The 23,791-nt window shown below is 38.8% G+C and overlaps 1 long non-coding RNA gene across 1 annotated transcript; it reads right to left on the bottom strand.

Annotated features, from left to right (window-relative positions):
• Positions 1-2,407: 2,407 nt before the first annotated feature.
• On the bottom strand, positions 2,408-4,654 carry LOC149912872 (uncharacterized). Its single transcript, XR_016462221.1, has 3 exons — positions 4,585-4,654; positions 2,920-3,022; positions 2,408-2,524 (listed from the first exon to the last, which is right to left on the bottom strand). It is a non-coding gene; the product is annotated as an uncharacterized LOC149912872 (long non-coding RNA).
• Between the last annotated feature and the right edge of the window lie 19,137 nt (positions 4,655-23,791).

Here is a 23,791-nt window from a genome sequence, read left to right as displayed (position 1 = left end):
GTAATTTTGTTGAGTGAGTGTGCATGTGGGACAGAAGATATGATTTTGAACTTGCTTCTCATTTACATATCTGTGTACATGTTGACTCTAGTGGCAGTCCTTTCCAATGTAAAGTGTAAAACATAAAAAAAAAGAAGTGTAAAACAAAATGAAAGCAGAGAAGAGCCCTGTGATAAAATGAGATGCAAGTGGAATGATCAAACATTAAGTAGCTGCACTGCAAATCACAGGATATTGAGAACAGGATGTAGGTTGTCTGCCTGTGAAATGTGGGCATCCAGCACTTCCAGAGGATTTTGACTTTGGATAGATGATGTCACTGTGGTTTGTTATTACAACAGGCATTTCCATGTTTGCTCTGGCAAAACAATCCATGGGTTCTGTTGTCACAAAGAGCAGTCACTAGCTTGCTCACCACTGCTTTTATTCCACATCTTTTGATTAAAATTATTGTCTATCAGTATGTGTGCACGTCAGAAATGTTACATAAGGTTCTTATCTTCATTCAAAATTGTGCTCTCTGTCATTATTAGGAAGCTGTGCGCTATAATCTTGGGCCACACTCAAAGTTTAATTCTGTCTGCTTATATTCCACTGCTGAGGGTCAGATTTTCAAAAGACTTTAAAATAACCTGGTCTCCAAGCTCTCTGTCAGCAGGAAATTCAGTTCACTAAATGCCTCCAAAATACACCTTTGTTTTCAAAAGTGCAATCAGTGATGGATGGATGGAAGAAAATTTCAGTTTTCCAGCATTAATGGTGAAATTATCTTTGCTTGTTTTTTCAGGTAGGGTCAGTATTTTTTTCCCCTTTGTGTTCCTCAGTGCAGTGAATATGCAGGAAGATACCCAGAATCACCTTTATATTTTGTTTGTTTCCCCTTCTTCCTCACCATTTGCAAAATTTTATGTTACTTAAAAAATGCATTGCAATACAAATTAAACAGCAGAGATATCATCAGGTTTATCATTTTATCTATCTATTGTGAGCCTGCTAGTTTAGATCTAGTCTAGACCTAGTTACTAGCTGAACTGAGTAACTGAATATTCCAAATACAAGCATCAGTCTTTTAACAGTTAACATTATGACTTGTTGCTTGGTATAGGTGAAGTATTACTTCATATTATGTACTATCTTGTTGGTAGTGTCTTACAAATGCTGACCTCTACCATGAAAAACACATAAATTCATCTTACCATTCTTGTGCTAATACACTGGATAATAAAAAAAGCTGAAAGAGCCATATTATAACTCACTACAGAATTCCATAGCTTCAACATAACATTACAACGGCATGTCTAAAATAATACATCTATTTGGCCTGTCAGACACAGGTGTGTCAGAAGAGTAATAGTTTCTTCACCTGAGTTGTGTGTCATTTGTCTTGATAACTCACTTCAAGATAACAAAGAAAGCTCTTAACTTGACAAGATCTGACACCTCCTGCCAGGGATAGTGCTAGGTGCAGAGCACTGGTCTAACTCAGGGTACCTCTACTTAGATTCTTCTTTAAATATAAGAATGTTGGTTTTCATTTCATAGAATCATAGAATGACCTGGATTGAAAAGGACCACAAAGATCATCTAGTTTCAACCCCCCTGCTATGTGCAGGGTCACCAGCCACCAGACCAGGCTACCCAGAGTCACATCCAGCCTGGCCTTGAATGACTCCAGGGATGGGGCATCCACAACCTCCTTGCACAACCTGTTCCAGTGCGTCACCACCCGCTGAGTGAAAAACTTCCTCCTAATATCTAACCTAAATCTCCCCTTTCTCAATTTAAAATTATTCCCCCTTGTCCTTTCACTATCCACCCTTGTGAATAGCCATTCTCCCTCTTATTTATATGCTCCTTTCAAGTACTGGCAGGCCACAATGAGGTATCCCTGGAGCCTTCTCTTCTCCAAGCTAAGCAAGCCCAGTTCCCTCAACCTTTCCTCATTGGAGAGCTGCTCCAGCCCTTTGATCATCGCAGTGATCCGCTCCAAGAGCTCCATGTCCTTCCTGTACTGGGAGCCCCAGGCCTGGATGCAGAACTGCAGATGGAGCCTCACAAGATGTGAGCAGAAGGGGACAATCACCTCCATCTCCCTGCTGGCCACCCCTTTCTTAATGCAGCCCAGAACGCAGTTGGCCTTCTAGCCTGCAAGTGCACACTGCTGGCTCATGTCCAGCTTCTCGGCCACCAGGACGCCCAAATCCTTCTCTGCAGGGCTGTTCTCAAAGAGCTCTTCTGCTAGTCTCTATAAACACCTGGGATTATCCAGGTATTTCTTCTGTTCTTCTCTACTCTCTCCATGTATTGTGTCCACACAAAGGAAAAATAATGCTTCAGGACATGTGGGGGCATTTTTATCACTAAGGGAAATAAGTCAAATCTAGAAGATTTTCTGTACCACAAAAATACTCCTTCTGTAATTTGTAATTTGCAGTTCCTCCCTTCTTTCTCTGAGGTCCAACGCACAGGTGCCATGCTCACAGCATTTCAAAGGATGTTTTCAGGTCCTTTCAGGTTCTAGTTTCTGTCAAAAAAAAAAAAAAAAAGAGGAAAAAAAAAAAAAGGAAACCTAAATTGAAAGGTTTGACACCCCCAGGAGGATCTGAGACCTGAAAAAAGCCTCAGCCACCTGTGAAATGCTACTGAAATGCTGCAGCTGCATGCTCAGAGGATGAGACAGCATTCACACTGCCTTCCGCGCAAGTATACATATGGATGATGCATCATATGGGTATGTGGACCACTTCTGTATTTCCTCTCCGTCTGAAATGCATAATAAGGTGCATGAAAAGCCTTTCCTTTTTCTTTTACTGAAATGGTAACTACTGAAGTGGCTTTCACAGGGATCAATGAATGAGCAGTTGAAAGAGGAGGGTCAGATGCTTCAGTGGTTGAATGGTGCAGCACTGCTGAACTCACCTGCTGAGGAGCAGTGGCAAGCACATCTCTGGGCGTGTAGTGCGCTCATGAGGCAGGTAGGTTGCGGCCCAGGAAGAAGGAAAATGATGAAAATGAAGTAAATCTACAGTAAATACATAATAAAGGGGATGTGAGCAGTAGTGATATATTCCTGCAGTGAAATCTTTCCTGCCCCCATTTTTACTGTAATACCAGTGAGATTTCTTGTATAGGTACAACTGCATATTCAGTTGCATGAAGCAAGGATCTCACACAACACCAGCTGAGGTAAGGGCACCGCAACCCTGTCTTCCAAATAGGATCCATATCCGGGGTCACTCCAGCACTAAGATTAGGTCAATGTGTGCTTTACATAATGCCTTAGCCAGAAATCTCCAAGTAGATGAAAACTGCTGATGTCACCATGATGTTGATCAACTACTTTGCTAACTTACACTGCACGTTCAGCCATATGAATGCTTAATACAGCACCATGCAGTTTCCCACAAGGACACCAGTACTCACAAGTTCTGCTGAGTTCTCATTTCACAGAATCACAGAATTTCAGGTGTGGAAAAGGACTTCTGGAGATCACCCAGTCCAACCCACCTGCTAAGGCAGGCTCCCTGCAGTAAGTTACATAAGAAAGTGTCCGGGTGGGTTTTGAATGTCTCCAGAGAGGAAGACTCAACTCTAGGCAGCCTTTCCCAGTGCTCTGTCACTCTTGCAGTAAAATGTTCATATGGAACTTTCTATGTTCTGGTTTATGTCCATTGCCCCTTTTCCTATTTCTGGGCACCACTGAGAAGAGCCTGGCCCCATCCCCTTGCCTCCCACTCCTTAGATATTTATAGACAGTGATAAAATTTCCTCTCAGCCTTCTCTTCTCAAAGCTAAACAGTCCCAGGTCTCTCAGCCTTTCCTCACAAGGGAGATGCTTCAGATCCCCAGTCATCTTTGTGGCCCTCCACTGGACAGTCAGTTTTGACCTGAGAAACCCAAAGCAATACAAAGGTTCTTCCATATTTTTAGGGTATCAACATACCAGTAAAAATAGCAGACTACTCTGCCAACGACAGGATATGTTAAAATCCCACAGAAAAGGTTTTGTGGGTTACTTAGTTTTACAAGTTCAGAAAGTAATTTCAGCACAATCATATTTGTGCCATCCACATTAAATTATGTAGAACTTTCCATAAGTGCCTCTAAAAGTCTTTTAAGAGGACACCTTTCAAGTTGGCTGTTTTTCTTAATCAGTTTTCAGACTGCTGTAAGCCACTCTGATCTGTATGAAAAAGAATCTACAAAGAGAATGGAATTTGTGCTCCCTCTTTGGAGTTTAAAATCAGTTTAATTCCTCTGAGTTCAGAAGATTTGTTCAGTTTAAAAGTAGTGGAAATGAGATAGTAAACAGGGCCACTGCTTTTATTTATTTAACTATTTGAAGTGAAGAAAAAAAGTAGCATTCCCCTGGCAGTGTCGAGGAGGAACTGTTCAACAGTGAGGGAGCAGAAGAGAAAGTGAATTTATCTTCTCTTCTATTTGAAGATGGTTAAGATGTTTCCAGATACGACCTCCCCAGGCCTCTCCCATACACACACACCATCCCTTATTAAACATCAAAAACTTTTTAAGTGTTTAAAGCAACCATTCAGAACAGGAGAATCACATAGGATGTGTACCTACCAGAAAAGGAAACATGTCCCAAATATGAAGGACAGCTGTATTCAGGGGTCTGGAGTCGCCAGCTGTTCCTAAGGGAGAGATACCATTATTTCCAAGTGGCCCACGCTTTTATTTTGGTACACACTGTCCTGCTTTGGAGGAGAGTCCAAAGCACAATGGGTTAATCTGCAAAGTAGATTGCTCCAAAAGTAATGCCTCCTATTTATTTCAGTGGAAAGTATAACAAGTATGAAGAGCACAATAATACTATTTGATAGAGAAAATTCTCAGCTACAAAGTGTTATTTTTAAACCTTGTCACCACCACTTGCTTTGAATTTTCAGCAACAATAAATGACAGCCTGCATGCCATGTTCGTAACAATCTGCACCAGCAGAAGTGACCACTGTCAAGTCACAACCATGGAAATGCACCACCCACCGCCTCACTGTGTTCATATCCACTGTTTTGTCTCCATAAACCTTCAGCAAGTGTTGATGAATGTCAGCGTGTGCCATTTTTTCTGCATGGAGGAATTCATCTTCACCCCTTTGCTTCATCTGTATATCCATGTCAGATGCCATTCTATCAGAGTGCCCCTCTGCTGCCATCTGTCACATGGCTACAAAATGTAACAGAATATCCCTGGGAAGGTCATCTTCTACTGCCATGCCACCCACATCCACTTCTGACATCACGGACCAACATCATAAAATAGGAGGCATTACTTTCAGAGCTGTCCTTGTAGCATTGATTAAATGAATAAATTTAACTGCCTGAAGTAAATAGATAGGGCTGAAGGCAGATTTCAGCTACATTTGTGAATCCATAGAAGCTGTGCTATAGAACTCAGAAAAATTGTAGCATGATACATAAATTACTGTCAATCTCAGTTCACAGTTATCTTTAAATTGTAATCTACCTTTTTGTAGGAAATCCTTGCTAGCTAAAGCTTGCAAGAAATTTTCTCTCGGGGTCACAAAAACTGGGAGCTTTAAGAGCAAAAGGCATAACATCTTTCAGTGCAAAAGAAATTATTAAAAACATTTAAAAAACAAACAAAAACAAACAAACAAAAAAAAAACAAAAAACGGTGTAAAGCACAGAATGTTGCAAAACAGGATCACACTGTTTTGTGGCAGATTTCCTCAAAATCCTGAACAACAGCATCTTATTTCCCAGATTTCCCTTTGACTACTGAAGTAACATCTGATTCTTTGCTTTTATTCATACAGTTGTTGATATAGTGTTGGACAGGCATTGTATATTAGCACAAAACTGTATTACGCCAAATTTGAATATTTTTATTTGTTATTAATGATTCAATTACATTAATTATTCATATTTTTAATAGGAGAAACCTTAGACAGTCTAACACATGTATAATTTGCTTCATGCCCATGTCTTTTCCTGATAGAGATAAAACAGCACTGCATTAAATGAGGATTAAATCTTTCAGTCCATTCTGAGGTGAACACCTGTTGAGTGTCTTCCATGTCAAAGACATCCTTCATGGCCTCTGGCTTCATGGCCTCTGTTGCTGTTGCTGTGACAGATACTAACTGACAACACAGCAAGGAGCTCTGGTATCAACTCACTACAGGTACCCACCAGCCTCCAAAGCTATCGAGAAAGTAATCACCGCACTTAAGACACAAAGGTAGGTAACTTAACAAACTGTCATGCATCACCTGACCTGCAGAAACTTACCATAGGCAGTACCAAATGATAGGAAAATCATTTTAATTTATTTTACTGAGATTTTGCCTAATTATTTCCCATTTTTATCTACATAAGAGCACACCTTCAATTTTAAATGACCTTTTATGAACACATACTGACTTCTTTTGGATGAATTTTTGTGACAGTACTTTAATAATACATCTTAATTGTTCTGCTGGGAACTGAAAGCTGTTAAGTTCTTCTGTAAATTCAGTCCTTTATATTTGGTTTTAAAAGATACAAACTCATAGACAACTAGTTCTGATTAAGTCAATAGCCTGAAGCTGTAGTATCTTCCCCATGGGTTTTTGATAACATCATAGAAAGGTTTCTAGCTTTCCCACTGAGCTGGTGACTGTTACACCCCTTCACTCCCCTAGGACACACTTGGAACAAAATTTTCTGGACACTGTTCCTGCACTGCTGCTTTGAGATGATCACTAGTTACCCTTCAAGTTTGTCAGGGTAAAAGGGAAGTTTAGATAGAAATTTACATCATACAGAAAACTGCATTCTCAGCAGCAAGGTCTTTTAAAGCATCTTTTAATTGTATATAGTAAAGGCTCACTAAGTCTCTTCCACATGTTTAATATTTTTCTTTATGCTTAACTGAGTGGAGCAAACCAGTTTTTATATCACACTGTTACATGATCCTTCTTTACAGTTGCAGGCAAGATGGATAATGCCCTGCTGTTTTAGAAGCCCTTGAATTACAAAACTAATTATCTTCCCCAAAGTTCTATTGTTTCACAAGGACCACTGTTCACTACTTACTCTCATTTACAATGAGAGAAGCATATACACAACCACCAACATGTACACGTACTCAAATACACAAACATGTATTATTTCTGTTCTTTGAGCAGATGCTTCAAAACCAAAGGAGACCTTGGTCACTCCTGTAAGCAGGCATGAAAGGAAAAATTTACTATGAGAGGAGATTTCTGCTTCTGCTAACTAAACAAAACTTATTAAAATATAATGAAGCTCTTTTGCATGAATATGAAGTATGTTAATAATTCAGTGAAAATCATGAGGTTCCTGTGCTTCACTACATAAAAAGGTGAACTACAAAGCTGACCTAATTTTTAGGGACAGACCTTCTACAAGAATATGTTTTCTGTATACTAAAACTGAATATATCTTGTGTTTTCTCTCTTTTTTTTTTTTTTTCTTTTAATGAAATGACTGAATTTTTTATCACGATAAAAAATTGTTTGTCCAGTGAGGTCACTGCTTTTTCTATTTATGAATAAGGGACAGGATGCATGCTTTCCCACTCAAACATTTCTACTGTGAAATTTTCGCTTCCTGTCCACAGAATAACTTTGTCAAGTTCTGGAGAACTTTTCAATTTGAAGACAGCTTTGCAGTGCAGTTGTCCCTGGGATGTGTGGTACCACACACAGTGTAAGCCAGTTACAGGAACAGCCTGGTGAATTTGGTGTCTTTTCGTCAAATACACCACTCAATCATTCTCAGGTTGACTAGCCCTGCATACTGTCATGTTTAAATACATATCAGTTCAATATCTACTGAGGGTTCACACATGTTGACTTCAAAAAGATTAAATTTTCCCCTCAGACTGTACACATAACTGTTATGGTATTGCTTCCGAAGCATCAGGCACTTAGCATCGGTATGCAACAAAGAAAGAGGACAAATAAGCACTGCTGGAATTAAGAGAAGAAAACTCAGAAAAAAATTTCCTAGCAGGGACCTCCACTTTGGAGACTGGTACAACAGATCCAGGCATGAGGAATGCTTGTGTTCAATGATCCAAGCTCAGGTGGAGTTTGCTATGAACCATCCTTTATTTTACATTTTTGCAGAAGTGGGTGTCCTAGTGGGGAGGCACACACTGTAACAAACAATCAACAAAATATTTATACCCTTAGCATTGACCACAATTCCTTTCCCCCGCTCCCCAAACCTGGACAATGGAGTTTGCAGCTGTATCTGCGGTGAAGTTTTTTTATTTATCTCCTTGTAAGGCATTCTCTTGAGAAGGTTCTGCTTTGTTAAGGCACCTTAGTCTAAATTTCCAAGGTTGTAGAGTCAGTATTACATGTTTGTGACCCACAATTCCCCTACAGTTACTGGCTTCCCAATTCTTGCTCAAGCCTTGTCATGTTGGTCTAGCTATGTTCTGTAGCCCAGTCCCTCATAGTAACAGGTTGCATACAGGTTGCCTAGCAATTTCTGGAAGGACAACAGAACATTCTATACATTGTGCAGGCAATAGTGTCAATATGTTATGAAAAAAAAAAAACAAAAACATTTTTGGGGAAAAAAAAACACACCAAGCTTTTCAGAGGCAATGTCCTACTCAAAAAAAAAAAAAAAAAAAAAAGAGAGAGAGAGAGAGAAATATGCTAAAATTTCCTTTGGTAGGATGGACATGATAGGTGAAATTCTTGAATTACAAAGAGCAGATGGCTGCTCTATGCTGAAACAAAAAATCCTTCCTGAACTCAAAATGTGGAGTTGTCTTAAATATGAACTTGTAAATAGGCCATATAGGCCTGAGATTTTTAGTATCACTTAGATACTAAACTTGATATAATCATGCTACAGAAGATATAAGTTAAAAAAAGGAAAAAAATACACATGCCTGTATTTTTCTTCTATCAAGGAACAAATATCTCCTGACAACACAATGGAGAAATATCCTGCAAGGCCCTTTTTGATGACCAAGGAAAGCTGTAAATTGCCACCTCTGTAGGATATAAACATATCACAAAGGGATAGAAATTTGGTGTCTTTTCCAACAGGCAGACATTGCCACCCTGCAAAGTCAGGGACAAATATTACTGATTAACTGTCCATTGTGTGAATCTCCTTGTCCGTGGAAAAGATATCACTTATCCTTTCTGGATAAGATACAAAAAAGGAGCATCACCAAATCTTCTGTCTGGAGTTTCTAGTGATTCAACAGGGGAGCACAGTTCAAAATCATATTCATGTTGCTGTATGGAATAGTCAGTTATGTAGGAGAACAGAGTTTCACGATGCATCGATCAAAACTGTAACTTTATTTTTACATTATTTAAAAGAAACTGCCATTGTGCAATCATGATTTGCTGCAAAAAGATGCCAACATTATGCTCTCTATTTGGTTCTCAAATGAAACGCTCCTCATTAGTGCAAATGCATTTTGTTCATCTTCAGATCCCATTCAGGAGATTCAGAGTTGGCTGTCCATGTGAAGGTGTACAATGGATATGATTAGGGAGCACTATGTAATAGGATATAAACCAGGCTGTGTCAAGTTCCCCCTCTGAAGAACCCCAATAAATCTGACCACTACTCAAATCTGAGTACCAAACAAAGTAGCCAAGAGCCATGAAAATGAAGAAACCTAAAGCAGCGATAGAAATTCACAGACATGACAGATAGTCCGGGCCAACTTTATGCGTCATGCAAGTGCTTTAACTACGATGATGTTTTATGAGAGATGAATTTGTTCAGCATCCTCTGATTATAGAGAATTTCGGTTCTAAAACAGGAGATAAAGTCAGTGACCTGAGCATAATGAAGAGGCATAGACTGGCAGGGACCAAATAAATGAAGATGGAAACTCATTGACTTGCACTACCCTGAAAGTCAATCTGCCCTTGTAAAACTTTATTCAAACATTGAAGCAGATGAAAATACATATTTGGAGCTCTCCACATCATCTGTTCAAGAGGAAGATAAAGTGTACATTCACTGAGGCTGCAAACAATATTATTGAGAGTAAATTGCAGCAATGGAAGAAAATGCGTTTTTCAGGCACAGCACTGCAGGATCTACAGAACAGCTATTACAGGCTTCAGAGGAGGAAGATAATACAACAGCTCACAGGAAAGTCATTGGACCAGCTTCCTCCATGGGGCAATGTACTGAGCTGTGAGAACATGGGCAGCCTGATGAGAATATTTCCCCAGAAACTACTGTATTTAGGGATGTTTTTATATAGAAAATTCTTTTCAGCTTGATTATTCTTTGGTAATTTCTTTTTATTTTTTCATTATTTCTTAATGTTTTTGCTGTTGGTTGTGGGTTTTTTTTTGGTTTGGTTGGTTTGGATTTTTTGTTTTGCTTCTTGTTTTCTTTTTAGCTTTGCAGTGTGACGCAAAGCTCCTAAGGTCCCCCAGGGCAGAAGTTTCAGTGTTCCCATTCCTGAGAGTTGAATCAGTCTTACCTTCTGAAATACACCATGATTCAATGGAGTACCAAAATAAGCTTGAAGCACTCAGTATAAATACGAAAGTTTTTCTGTTAAGAATAATTGAAGGAAGTAGGCTATCTTCACATGTCCTGACACACTGGATTTCAGAATCTAAAACTGCTTTCATCTAACCAATACATCAACAACCTTCAGTCTTCATGATTACCGGCAAACACTTTTCTTCCCTGTCCAGAAGTATTCAATAAGCAGAAGCTGAACTGTTCTATACAAAGCTTACTGTAGCCTCATGGCCCATAGAAAAACAAAACTGAACACCTCTCTTTCACTGATGGGCATCCTTGAATTGCATGAACTGTGTTGCTTCCTAAGAGCAATCAGGGATTAGCTTTCCTTTCTGGCTATTAAATATAATTGAATATATAATAAGGTAATTATCAGTTCTATCTGTGCCATCTATTTTCTCAGGTGTTATTTAGAAGAGTATTAAAAGTTCTTGCATGGCATAGTGAATTTTTTTCTTCAACATGGTATGTATATCCATAGCAACCTCTGTCCTCAGTGATACATCAGCAAGCCTTACTGTTAGAGAAGCACTTGTTTTAATGATCCTTTGGCCAGAAGATGACACAAAATTGCAAGAAGATGTAGCAACTCTAGGAAAAAAAGATTACAATCCATTTGAAAACCCAATCAAAATCTGAGAGCTTTCTAATATTTGTTATTTATTGTTGCATCTTTTACATCATGAAGTCTAACTGTAAACAAGACATGTTAGTATATGGATTTGTGGGCACATTTTGAGTTGAAGTAAATACAAGCCATGGAAACCTTGGTATAGATGATTTTAGTTAAATAACTATAAAGTCGTTTCAGTGATACTATCCACATTATATTTTTTTTCTTTTAATGTATAAACAGTGCAACTTGTTAAGTGGTATTTTTCGTTTGATAAGAGATAAAGAGATTTATCACTTCCTGAAATGCCAGTTAGATGTTTAGTACTTATTAAAACTTATTCTGCTACTTCTGAGATTTTAAAGCTCTATTTCCACTTCTGTTAGCTCAAGTCTAATGATTTTCTTGCTACTAGTATCAGTAGGGATGAAATGTAAGGGAAAAATTGTACAAGAATTATCAGTTTTCTCCCAAAGTACATTGTTTTGACAGGAAGGCTGACTGGATAGCGACTAGAATACAAAGTTCTCTTCACCTGGACTTTATCAAGAAGCCTTCCTCTGCAGAAATTTCTGAGAAGGTCAGTAAATTCAACATATTGGGCAGGTATATCTGAAGTAAATTTCTGCCTATTAAGATACTATTTTCTGGTGATCCACAATTAACAGGAGACTGTTGACATAAAATTGTATTCAATTTCATAGTTTTCTTAAAGCTGTGTGTTTCCATTTAACAGAATGACATGTGGTAACTGAAAATTTCATGCTAAAATACATTTTCCCTACTGCTTATTTTATACATTGCATACAATTTTGTAAAACTTGCTTCATGGCTCCGCTCATTAATCTTAAAAGTTTTTAGCAGATCCTTGAGCAAAATACTGACATAGGATTATTGAAAATGATAATGTGATTCTGAAATAAACAAACATATAAGGGGGTTTGGAACTCCAAAATAATTCTAAAAATGACAAATTAAAAAGCATAGATTTGAATATTTGTTTATTCTCCAGATTGTGTGCATAACTTTAAAAGAAAACGCAAAGAATAACAGAATGGCCCAGGTTGGAAGGGACCTCAAGGATCATGAATCTCCAACCCCCCTGCCACACACAGGGCCACCAACCTCCTCATTTAATACTAGACCAGGCTGCCCAGGGCCCCATCCAACCTGGCCTTGAACACCTCCAGGGTTGGGGCATCCACAACTTCTCTGGGCAGCCTGTTCCAGCACCTCAACACTCTCTCTGTAAAGACTTCTCCCTGAATCCCTGAATCCCTGAATTCTTGAATCTGAATCTCTGTCTCAAAAACACATACAGAGGTTAAAGAATACTTAGGCAGAACCTAAATTATCTATTTCTTTCCTCACTCTAGTGCTACTGCTTTAAGGAATGTGTATTTTGTTTTTTGAATCAGCAGTTCTAGGATCTGTCAAATATTTTGACTGCTCTGTTGCCGGAAAATTTCTTTTTTTTCCGTATTTGTACTAAAAGCAAAGGAAGCAGTAAGAATCATTTGCCTGTGTCGAGCAGCAGAAAGATCCATAGACATTCTTTTTTTTTTTTTTTTTTTTTTTTTGTACTGCAGAAACATCTAAAGTTCTGAAAGATGCATGCCTGCTCAGAAATGAACAGTTAAAATAGCAAGGTTAGAATATATGCAACTCAGTCAAATTTCAATGTTGCCATTTTAAAGTTGAAATGGAATAAACAGCTAGGTTATCCTAAAAAATATTGCCAGTAACTTCCAAAAATATTATGCAGATGGAGACACATAAATAGAAGCTGGCACAAATAGGAATTATTGGAAATTTCTTTGGGGATAGGACATAACACAAGGTCGTAATGGGGACTGATTGCCCTTTGCCCTTCCTTGAAGTTTATACCATTTGACAAAAGAACTTCTATTTTTTTGATAACTTCACAATAACTCTGTGCAAAATTCTAATAAGAAGTAGTAGACTATCACTTTTCTGAGTGCTCTCTGCCAACTCACCTCTTTCTCAGGAACAATGACCTATGCAGAGCTCCTAGAAGGCCAACAGGCTGAGAACTAACTGGTTTTGCCACAGAGTCCAGAATACAATAAATAAAGTCTCATTAAATGTACTCAAAGAGTCTCAGAAGGGATAGGAAAGAAGTGGAAGTGGAAATGGAAATGAAATAGAAAGAGGAGTTGAAATGGAAATGGAGAAGGGAATGAGAAAGAATTCATTGTCATATCATGATGTTTCTGAATCTTTAACAGTGTTATTCACTGATAAAGGACAGAGAAGAAAATCTAGCAACAAAAAGGAGATAAGGATTATGAAAGGCATAAAATTCTTTCTTACAGAGCAAGTATAAAATGCAGTGAGCAAGATAATTATCAGCTGGAATATATAAGAAAGTATAGAAAAACTTCTATGGGGAGGAGAAGAGAGGGCAGCTATTACTTTCTTTAGGAACAACAGCTTTGAGACCTCAAGTCACAAGTTCTCTGATTTATACCATGTATTAAACCTTGGACAGAAACTGTGAAGTTCAGCTAACATAGCATTCCTTTGTTTATTAACAAGGATCTGGCATGACACATGAGAAAATTACATAGAGGAGAAATGATGCAAGGCAGGGTCTGGATGTCACAGCAGGGAGCATTGCTTTTGCTTGTGTGGTAGCAGCTCAGGAGTACCACAGCTGCCAGGGCAGAGCAACAAGGTGGCAGCCACCTATGCAAATATGAAGCAACACTGAGTGGACAAACATATTACGTTCACAAGAGCAAAGCAAGGATTCACTTTACAAAAGCCCCCCAAAAATGTTGTCTGAGAAGTAGACTGAATAAGCCAGGAAGGAATGCTGCAGTGATGTACTGAGAGGGTTAATAACTCCTACAGTTCTTACTGCAAACGAAAGTACTGCATCTCTGTTACTGATTAATTTTTTAAAAATATTCATTTATTATTACAAATATATATGTATAAATATATTATTTTTTTAAAAATATTATTCTGATCAAAAGTCTGGCAAATTGTATCTGACAACACTGGCTATTTGCTGTCTATTTTTAATCTTAATCTCTCTTTGTTCTTTCAGTTACACAAAGACCAGCATCAGTATCCTCTGTTAGAAAGAACGCCAGGCTTTTAGATGTGCACCCAATGCATTATTTTAACTTCTGATACTGGATTTAGCAGCACAGTATTGTTTTACAGTGGCTGAAAAGAAAACAATATAATACCAGTGGTGCTATAGAGCGCTGTCAGTTGTGAAAGTTAAATTACTGCAAGCCCCTACTTCATTTTCTTCCTTTGCATTTATTTTTCTTTAAGAATGCATAGTTTTTAGGAAAACACTTTCTATCTTTCTGATTCCAGTATCCCATCTCAGTGAGTATGTTTAGATCACCAGTAAGATGAGAGTAAGTGGGAAGAAAGGGAAGGGAGCAGAGGAACTGGGAGTAAGAAAATGAAGGCTTAAGCCCAGTTTGAGCTATCTGTGAATCTCTTTCACACATATTTCAACACAAAACTCTTATGGACTGAAGGAAGCGTATAATAATTTCTCTAGATGTGCAACAGTTTAATGCCTATAGACCACCTCAGAGCATTGTGATATGTCTGCAAGAAAAGTAAAATCTTTAATATCCTCATTCCTGTAAGAGCAATACAATTTCCCAGTATCTACAGAGTGCTCAAAATAAAAGCGTCTTTTTCCTGCTCATTAAAGCAGCGCTAATAAAGGATGGGTACTGTTCAGCAATGTCTCCTGCTGGCTGCCACACACAAGTGATATTATTTCTCTGCAAGATGTCTGCCATGCACACAAGAACATTACTTATCTGTAAAATGGCTGACGACGGCAGTGGGCTCAGAAGTGGCATTTGCTGCCTTGGAGCAGGGTTTGTAGAATATGCATGCTGAGAAATGCTTCCTACATTTCCATCTTCCATAATTCCAGGCTGAGCAGGAGGTTTATCTCTCCTTAAAATGAGAAATGTGTCACTGACTGAGACATTTGCCTTTGTCCCTTTAAACAGTGAATTAAGGTCATGATCTTAGAGAAGGTATTAATAAAGTAACTACATAATAGAGATGAAAGCTTAAATAATGCACGGGTTTTATAGCTAGAAATCACTTTTGCACTCAGCACTAGCAGCCACATATTCAATGGGGAAAAAAGAAGGTATAAATGTTAGAGGAAATCTTCAGAGCATGTAACATCAATTGCAATATTAAAGGAAAATGGAGCAGGCAACACTACAGAGAGTGATAGCTTAGCTCCTTTGTCTCTATCCTCTGCTTGCTTCTGGTGTTAAATAATCCTTAGCCTGGTGGGTGCTACATATTGCAGTAAAAAAAGGTCAGTGCGGCTTAAACCCTGCAATGGAGACCATGTGAAATGATCGGGTGGGAGTGTGCCACTATGCAGAGATATGCAAAAAGAGATGGGAACGATTGTCCAGCTCATGATAAAAAGTGTAGGTATTTATATCAGAGGCAATTCTTCCAAACTACTTTAAAAAATCCTGGATTTTTAAGCGTGTAGGGGTTCAGACATCTGAGGGAATGGCATATAAAACAGAACATGAACAGGAATTTTAAAAGAACAGCATTAATTAATTGGGTAAAAGAAATTTTCTAGTCTCAGACCATCAAACGGACTTCATTTTGTGGCTGTGCTTCAAATTACCTGAGAGACTTATCTCCTGAAGACAGACCTATTCGGAACAAATGGCAAAATCTCTTGGGGCTTCAAAAGCTGACGTGAGAAGATGTCTGGCATTCAAATGTTAGCCACTACTGAGCATGCTGCATGAGGCTTTCAAAGTACTAATTAACTCATTCACTAAATTTTAGATAATCCAAGTAACATGTTTTCACTTTTATTAGATTTCCCATGCTTTCTTAAGTACTGCCTTAAGCTCCACCAAAAGATTAACAATGAGTCACTTGTGGTGCTGGTAACATTTCTGAAAATTGCTCCTTCACCTTGCCCCTTCACCCCACCTTCATATGTAGCTTAGTCATTACCATTAAATATTTTCATATATTGCACAAAACTCTAAATAATAACATAACTCCAGTAGGTAGGATTAGGTATGCAGTAGTATCTGCACTGGACAGATTTCTTAAGTGAGGCATGTCCAACCTTCTCTATACCTCTGTCACACTATGAACTTTGCTTTTCTGCTTTTTGAAGAGATGCAAACTCATATTAATGTAAATAAATTAATAAAAATCAAACAATTAATTACGTAACATTGAAAACTTGTTTTCAACACAGTGCTCTTACCAGGGCTTGTAGCAAAAAACTGAGGAGTTTCACCTGTTAACAACATCAGAAAAGACTACAAAAGCAAGCAAATAAATAAACAAGTCAGTACCCCACTGGTAAATGTTATTTAAAGACAAGCTTTGGAAACCACTAATTGTCATTCCTTTTTCAGATCCAGAAGTTAAATATTCAAGTCCAGATTCTGAATAGCGGTTCCTGCCTAAAAGAGGTGACAAAGCAGTGCAGACCAAGGCTTCCCCCATCCCTAGGGGATAATCATAAACTACTGAGACTGGATCGATTGAACTTAGAGAGAATATCATAATCAGCAACCTTGTGGAACCACACTATCACAACAGACCATATAGTCAGGAAGAAGTAGATGAGGTCTTTTTCCAAGAAATGAAAGAAGCCTCATATTCAGAGGTGACTTGAGCCACTCAAAAGTCACATGCAATCCAGGTGATTATAGAGTCCTGAGAGGAGAGAACTGGCTCTAGGACTTAGGCTCAGCAGAGGGGATCAGTTTCAGGAATATTTAAGCAAACTGGACAAACATAAATCCATAGGGCATGGTAGAATGCATGCACAAGTGCATTTTGAGTCAACTCTTACTTTTAAATGATCATGGTGACCAAAGAGGTTACTGAGGACTAGGAGAAAGCAAATATCACATCTATTATCAGGAAGGACAAGCAGGAAAAGAAGCAAGAAAATGAACAGCTGAGTTTAGAGGATTATGATCAGTGGCACAAAGTCTGTTTAGTGCTGGTAAGGCCGTACCTGGACTACTCTGTCCAGCTCTGGTTAGTACGAGATGTGAAGCTTTCTCTATAAGAGACAGCCGAGCTAAGGGCCACAAAAATGATTAAGTATCTGGACCTCATCTCCTATGAGAAGAAGCTGAGAGAACTAGGAGTGCTCATACTGGAGAAGAGAAGGCTCAGGAATATTTTAACTGTGTGTATAAGTATTTGATGGGAGCCAGTAATAAAGACAGAACCAGACTCTCTCAGTTGTGCCCAGAATCACAGAATCATAGAATCACAGAATTACCAAGGTTGGAAAAGACCTACAAGATCATCCAGTCCAACCATCCACCTATCACCAATAGTACTCACTAAACCATGTCCCTCAACACAAAATCCAAACGTATGAAGAAGGACACAAAATGAGATACGTGAAACTCCTTTCAAAAATAAAAAACATTTCCACTGTGAGTTTTCAAATGCAGGAACAAGTTAATCAGAGAAGTTGTGTAGTCTCTGTTCTTGAAGGTACTTAAAGCTCAACTGGATATATTCTATATCAACATGCTCCAGGTGACCCTGCTTCTAGCAGGGATATGGACTTGATATTCAGCAAATGATTCTATGGCTCTATGAGTATGGACATATAAATAAAATTTCTCAGAACTTTCAAAATTCGTAAATAATCCCTTTGTTCTAGTAGATATAGTCTTTCTTGGCTGATGAGTGACTTAGCACCTATTTACGCCAAAGATCCCTTTAAATAAACTTCTGTTTATTTAAAAGGTAGTGGAATCAAACCTTCAAAGATTTATAATAAAAACCTCTGAATTTTAAAAGGTTACTTAGTTTGCTTTAAAAGTCTTCAAATTACCAGTTGTTTATTATCTGCAATTATTTCCAGCATTTGAGGTAGCTTGAAAAGTCATTGTTTGCACATCGTTATGCATTGATTTTCTGGCTAATATTCATAGTGGCTGAATATACTGGTCATCAGTGCAAAGCCTATTTGTGCAAAAGGATCCTGATATTTAGAAAATGTAAAGCTGTTCATACTATCACAGCTTGGAGCTCTGTTTTGCACAACTGAAAGCTGAAAACGAGCCTTGGTAGTTCTTTATTTGTTTGCAATATGAGTGAAACTTTACACATGATACCAAGATTTCCAGGTACAGACTTACATTATTCCAGAATCTTCTATGCTCTTAAGAAACAGAGTATTTGGTTCTGTCCTAGTGCTCTGAAGAAACAAAGGGGAGCACTCTGCCACTGTTCCCTGAAAACCACAGTTCTCACAGAGAAGGGCCTACTCAGGGTCTTTCTTCCAAGTCTATCTATTGAAGAAATGATAATGAGAAACAAGCAGCATGTCTTCCAGAAACATGATTAAGAAAAATTAAAGTAGGATTGGCTCCTCTGGGGAGCCTCTCGGGGAGTAGTGCAGTGGATGTTTGAATTGCAACGTGGCCTGAAAAGAAGTGCAGTGAAAAAAGTGTTGTACACTACCTCCAGTAATGTCCTTAAAGCTCCTCTTCATGTTCCTTACCAAGTGATAAAGAAAAGCCTACCTAGCACATAGAAAGAAGACCTCTTACAGTCCTGTCCTTGGCTACCTTAGTTCCATTTCTGTAAAGAAAACAACATGTTTTGAGTCCCTTTATCTTGGCACATTCTCCTCCTTAGTCACAATCGAATGTTGGCACATTCTCCTCCTTGTTTGTGCTTCACAGTCAGAAGATGAACAAACTTCATAGCAAGAGAAAAATGCTACCTGGTTCTGACAAGACATAACCATGTGTATATTATGAGGCTGTTGGGGTAAGCTAAGTAATTTCCTGAGTACCAAGAGAGTATTCAATTAATTTCTTTGACTTCTGTGATTCTTTATAAGCCTAGGATGATATTAATAATAATCAGTATTTACTGACCCTTTTTATTTAACAGTTTGCATCTTGAGAACTACAAATTATCTCAGCTGTAATAAAGGCAAGACATTTCTGAATTTATTGCTAGCTCCTGGCTTTTCAGATCCTTGGGAATTCAATAATGTGTTAGAATTCTGAAAATTTTTTTTCTTTCCTCCAGACAGATCCATTGTTGTTGTAAGTATTTTTATAGATCATGCTCATAATTCATGTCTTGAGGTAAACATATATTGCTTAATGAATTTCAGTTATCTATAGACAGATTTCCTGGACAGCTATGAAAACTATGGTCTCATTTTACTATTTATAGCTAAAAACTTATTTTCCTTGTCTTGTTTTCTGGTTATTTAGAGAAAACTACTAGCCCACAACACTGGAGTGCGAAGGATGTTTGTTACACCCATGCCAAAGAGTTAGATCTACAGTTTTCCCATCTTTTTTCTTTCAGTCTTCATTCTGTTTCTCCTCCATATTGTTCTTATAGTACATATCATATTTTTTCAATATGATATGTATATGCAGAACTGATCAAACAAATCTCCACTCGTGCATCCTATCCCATCTTAACTTTGCAAAAAGTGGGTCATACAGTAGTATGCTTCAGGTCAGACTGAAAAAAAAAAAGAAGCAGCAGCAGTTAAATTTGCAGCACAAACTTTATTTCAGTGAATGTATAAATGGAAAACACTGCAATTCACATTGTATTCCCACAAATCACATGATATAATTAATTTCTATGCCCTGCAAGACTTTTTTTCTTTTCTTTGAAGCTATTGAGTTTGTGTGATACAGGCTGTGATAACATGATTAGCAAAATGGACAATTGCATGAACTATACTATGATGCAGAATAATTTATAGATTTACATAGGATTACTTTTATTTTATTAAGAAACAGAAAGAATCAGTTGATATTTAATTGTTCTAGAAACTAGAAATTGCTAGTTTCTAACTCACAGTCTCTGAAGAGCAAAGATACAAACCTGAACTGTCAGACAAGTCAGTGAGCTGCTCTGCATTCTTTGCACAAACCCTGGCAAGAAGCCCTTGCTTGGGCTTGCAGGACATGCAAATACATCACCTTACCAGGTTTCTGCCACTGAGGCACTGCTGTCTATATCTGCACATCACTTATACCCCAATTCAGTACTATTCTCAAAAATAAGCTTTGTAACAACCAATCTACTGCTAAGAGAGCTGGCACTGAAAGCCCTGAGTTTTAAGGACACTGGTTAGACTATTTTCTTTCCTTTTTAGATCAGAATTATAAGAGAGACAAACAGAAAAAATGGTTGTTTTTGAATGCATTCAGCAAACATAGAGAGTCTGAAGTGGGTTGAGAACTGGGTGACTGGAATTGCTCAGAAGGTTGTCATCAGTGGCAGCCTGGTTGGAGGCCTGTAACTAGCAGTGTTCCATAGGGGTCACTGTTGGGTATGGTCTTGTTCAGCATCTTCATCAGTGACCCGGATGAAGGGATAGAGTCCATCCTTGGCAAGTTTACTGATGACATAAAACTGGGAAGAATGGATGACACGTCGACGGGCATAGACCTGTTGGAGTGCATCCAGAGGAGGGTCACAAAAATTATCCAAGCAATGGAATACCCCTCCTATGAGGACAGGTTGAGAGAGATGGAGCTGTTCAGCCTGAAGAAGAGAAGGCTGTGAGGTGATCTGAGAGCAACCTTTCAGTATCTAAGGGGGACCTACAGGAAAGAAGGGGACAGACTCTTTAGCAGAACAAGGGCAACTGATTTCAAGCTCAAAGGGGGTAGATCTAGGTTAGATATAAGGAAAAAATCTTTTACAGTGAGGGTGGTGAGGCAGTGGAAGAGGTTGCCCAGAGATGTCATTAATGCCCCATCCCTGGAGACTTTCAAGGCCAGGCTGGATCAGGCCCTGGGCAACTTGATCTAACTGTAGTGTCCTTGATTGTTGCAGAGGAGCTGGACTAGATGGCCTTCAGAGGTCTAAGGATTCTATGATTCTATACAAATCTGAGAGGAGCAGCTGACACACCAGAAGGTTGTGCTGCCATTCAGCAAGACCTGGATAGACTGGAGAGTTGGACAGGGAGGAATTTGATGAGGTTTAACACGAGAAATGTAGAGTCTTGACCTGGGGAGGAACACCCACATGCATCTGTACAGGTTAGGGGATGACCTGCTGGAGAGGAGATCTGCAGAGAAGGACCTGGGTGTTCTGGCAGACTAGGGGTTGGCCATGAGCCCACCAGGTGTTCCCGTGGCTAAGAATGGCAATCATGTTTTGGGGCATTAAAAACAGTGTGGCCAGCAGGTTAAGGAAAGTGACCTTTCACCTCTATTTTGCTCTGCTGGGACCACATCTGGAGTACTGTGTCCAGTTCTGGGTTTCCCAGTTCATAAAAGACAGGGATCTCCTAGAAGGAGTCACAAAGATGATAAAGGGCCTGAAGTATCTCCTGTATGAGGAAAGGCAGGGCGACCTGGGACTGTTCAGCTTGAGGAAAAGAAGACTGAGAGGGTGACTAATTAATATTTATAAATATCTAATGCATGCTGGGAGGCAAAAAGATGAGGCCAGGCTCTCCTTGGAGGTTCATAGCAATAGGACAAGGAATAAAACTTTAACATAGGAAATTTCATACAGACACTCAGAAGAACTTTACAGTAAGGGTGATGGAGCACTGGAACAGGTTGCCTAGAGAGGCTGTGGAATCTCCTTCTATGGCTGAATGCCTACCTGTGTAACCTTTTGGATTCAGTGATCTCTTGAGGTTCCCTTCAACACCTGCGATTCTGTGACTCTGCGAGCTAACATACCAAGGTATATTGTATACTTCCCTATCATGTGCTCATGTCCAAACTTCCCTTTATTAATGGTTTTTCCAGAAAGTCTTCTCATGTCTTCAACTGATGTATCTTGAAGCACTTTTACTGAATCCAAGGACCTGGTGAATCACATTCCATAGAGTCTTTCAACCTTTCAGTTATTGAGAATAGCAGCAGACAGTCCGGTTGCTTGCTTTTCCCACACTGGTATTCTTACAAGGCCTTTCCACCTCTACCGTAGCCCCTTTGCCTCCTTGTCTGCTGTTTCTTCTTCCCCATCCCCTTAGACAGACCCAAGCAGGGAAATGGCTGAATTGGTTTGGTATGGCACAAAGCAAAGGTAAATGTAAAGTGCTCGGCATGACTCTCTCCTAGAGATGGTCTCCTTGCAGATCCTTCTGGAAAGCTTCCATGCCTAGCAAGGCACAAAAAGGTGCTCACCAGACTGCACAGCATTAAGTAATGACTACAGCATGTCAGTGAAGGAATTATTAATTTTAAATTCACTGAAGGCTTCCAGCTGTATGCATTAATTGAGATGTAGGGCCTTCTTTCCAGTGAAGACCAAAGGGAATGATCACCCTTCCTGGACTGAACCAGGGACCCTGTGGAAAAGCTTGCATGCTCTTATGGAAGAGAATGCAAATTAATATATAAGGAGGGGCAATGCAAACATACTGGAGCAAGCACAAATCTGGCAGCTTCTCATTTTCTAAATGCACGACTTCACAACTTCATTTCTCCCATTCTTCCAACTGAGTTGAGTGAGGGTATTTATGGGTTCAAAATTACTCTCTGGAAGATTTTTTTTTTTCCTTTGATGAAAAAATTGGACCAGTTAACTGTTGAGCAAATCATGTCTCAATCTACAAAACCAATTCAGATAGGAGTTGTTCTGGCTGTATTTGAGACAAGTAAACGCCAGCTATGAGAGTTTAATACATCTGTTTTTACTTCTGAAGAGCCTAGTACAGGTAGGATTAAATGTGTCTTCTCCAAATGCCAGAACTCAAAGAGCTAATAACTGTGCAGGTGATAGGTGGCTCCCTACTTTTATTTTGCAGTCCTACAGAATAGGATTTTCAGTTGTGGGCAGCTTACTATTCCTGCATGGAAGATACTATTCCTTCTAACACTGAAAAATCATAAAAACATAAAACATCCCAAGTAGGAAGGGACCCATAAGGATCATCGAGTCCAACTCCTGGCTCCACACAGGATCTCCCAAAACTGAGATCATAATCTCGGAGAGCATTGTCCAGATGCTTCCTGAATTTCTGCAAGCTCAGTTCCATGACTGCTTCCCTGGGGAGGCTGTTTCAATGCCTGACCATCCTCTTGGTGAAGAAGCTTCATGAGCCGAATTAATAAGACTCAAAAATAATTCTAGAATAAATCTTTTTGGAAGTACTGTTCATCTCATTATATCAGTTTGTTGCCAAAGTAACAACTTTCAATCTAAATTTCAAACACACTTATGATCTTGGCTGCATCACATACCTTTAGAAATTTGACTTCATTGAAGGTAAATAACTTATTATGACATTTAATTATCATTACAGATCAATGGACAGGGTCAAGTTAATAGTTCTAGTCTGTCCTAAGATACCAGATTATGAAATACTTATGGTTTAATTAGCATATTCTTTGTCATCTCTAGAATATGTTCATTGATGATTAAATAAACAGTACTTTCTCTGATGTTGTTTTAAATCATAGTATTCATAGTATCAAGATAAATCAGACTTGATACTATGCTTTTAATGTACACAATAGGTTTAATTTAAGCAAACCTGTAAACCTACTCTGTGAATGCTTTAGAAATGTATTTTCCCAAGGTTTGCTGAAATGTTGTTTGACCTGAGTGCTCACAGGAAGGCTTTGCTAGAACACAAGTCAGTGGGAAGTCTCAC

Source organism: Phasianus colchicus, chromosome Z (genome assembly GCF_987193195.1).
Source record: "Phasianus colchicus chromosome Z, bPhaCol1.hap1.1, whole genome shotgun sequence".
In the NCBI taxonomy this organism is placed as follows: Eukaryota; Metazoa; Chordata; class Aves; order Galliformes; family Phasianidae; genus Phasianus; species Phasianus colchicus.
Note: the sequence above shows the minus strand (reverse complement) of the source record. Positions and strands in the feature narration are given on the sequence as shown.